Raw genomic sequence first — 1948 nt, forward strand, 5'->3', positions numbered from 1 at the left:
GGGTCAAAGTAAACAAGGTGACCGGAGGGCTTATGTTTTTCGGAGGTGGATCGTGGAGTAAGTGAAACCTTAGGATGGTGAGAGATAGGCGGGAGAAGCTGCTTGAAATGATCGAGGCTTGGGCCGGGAGAAATCTCTTGCATTCGGGGAGCGTCTGAGGGGAAAAAATAAAGGACCAACGCAGGATGCGAGGTCGAAGGACGGGGAATCACGAAGCTGTGGAGGAGCTGAGACGTGCAGATGAACGGATTGAACGCAGCTGGGAAGCGGCTGACGGCTAGGGTGTGGATCCTTTATGCAGAGCCTGAATGCTGATTGAACGCGCCGTGGGAGGTCCAGTGCTGAGGTCGGAGATGAGCATGACGTCGATGGGTGAATGGAGGGGGCGGAGTCTTCCAGTCTGAACTTCCGCTTTAGCTCCATTTCTCCAAACAATTTGTAGAAACTGCACAAATAGCATTTGTTTGCTTGCAAAATCCTTAGTTCAGCTCTCAAAATTCTGTCAGTGAACATATCAGTGACTCAAAATAATAAATTATAGTTTCTCTATGTACAGATAAGACAGTCAAATTGATTAGTCATGGGAAGAAACTACAAAATTTACATTTACGCTTTTGCTCTAATTTATTGACGGACCATGCCATGGTGATTCAGAAAAAGACAGAAATGCAGAGAACAAAAAAAGTAGAAAAGGAACAATAGGGCAATTTCCTCATGGAAAACTGTGCAGTGCTGTAGAAATTACATTACATTTTAATTTCCATTGTCATGCTGACAAGGAATGAACAGTAGGATGGGAGGACCTCTGTCAGCATCCTGTTGTGGGTGGCAAACCATATCCTGATGTTGGACTGATGGAAACTGGCAGATGTCCTCAGCCTCTTCTGACTCTTCTTCTGCTTTCCTCCCAACTATTTCCTCCTCAGCCTCACTCCTCTTCTTCTCTCTGGCTGTTCACTCTGTCCAAATACTTGTTCATCAGTTCTCAGAAATGTAACATTGTGTTGTGTTCTGGCTCTATAGACCATATTGTTGCCAACTGATGGTTCACAAGATGCACCTTCAATCGGTTTCAGAAAACTGGTTGATCGTTGGTTAAGCTAATGGTTCATACACTGACCTGTTAGAGAAACTAACAGGTCACTTGGGAGCAATTTACCAATTCAGGACAGATTTAGAAAACAATGGAATATAAACTAATTAAAATATGACTGATATTATGACAACTTCAAGACTTATGCATGTTAAGACTTACACAATGAACTTATGCTGTTTTGGAAGTTGAGACAATTCAACAGACACCTTTAACACATTTTGATCAACACGATTAAAGCAAATTACAACGGGGTAAAAGCAGAGAAGTGCACATAATCAGTTACATGATGTACAAAAACATTTGCAACTTGCTCAAAGGAATGAGAAACTCATTTTTTGATGTGCAGAAGTGACACAGTAATTTGAAGATTGAACAGGTAGTTTTAAGAATTTAAATTCTGTTCTGAGAAATGCACCGAAACTGAGAAAAACTGTAAAATATTAATATTTAAATGTCCTTATCTTAAAACCCTTCAACTGTCATGGACTTTAATGCAAGTATTTTGGGGGTGAGAGTCAAGAGGTCAAAGGAAAACATTAAATATTAGCTCTAATGCCAAGCTTTATACTTATAAGTATTACCAAAATTCTTGGAAGCAGGCACGTGCAGAGGGGGGTGCTGGGGGTGCTTGAGCATTTTTTTTTCTTTTTTTGTTGGTATTATTATTTTCAAAGCCCTCTTCTGACACATAATAACATGTACTAAAATTATTTTTTTGTTTTGTTTTGTTTTTTTTGTACAACATAATAAGCCTTCCGGTCACCTTGTTACCTTTGACCTTTTGCCCGTGATGCATGTCGCAGTTGCCTCTCGCGCAGTGAGATAAGGCGGCTAACTGGAGCTCAGCATAGC

Source organism: Poecilia formosa, unplaced genomic scaffold (genome assembly GCF_000485575.1).
Source record: "Poecilia formosa unplaced genomic scaffold, Poecilia_formosa-5.1.2 Scaffold853, whole genome shotgun sequence".
Classification (NCBI taxonomy): Eukaryota; Metazoa; Chordata; class Actinopteri; order Cyprinodontiformes; family Poeciliidae; genus Poecilia; species Poecilia formosa.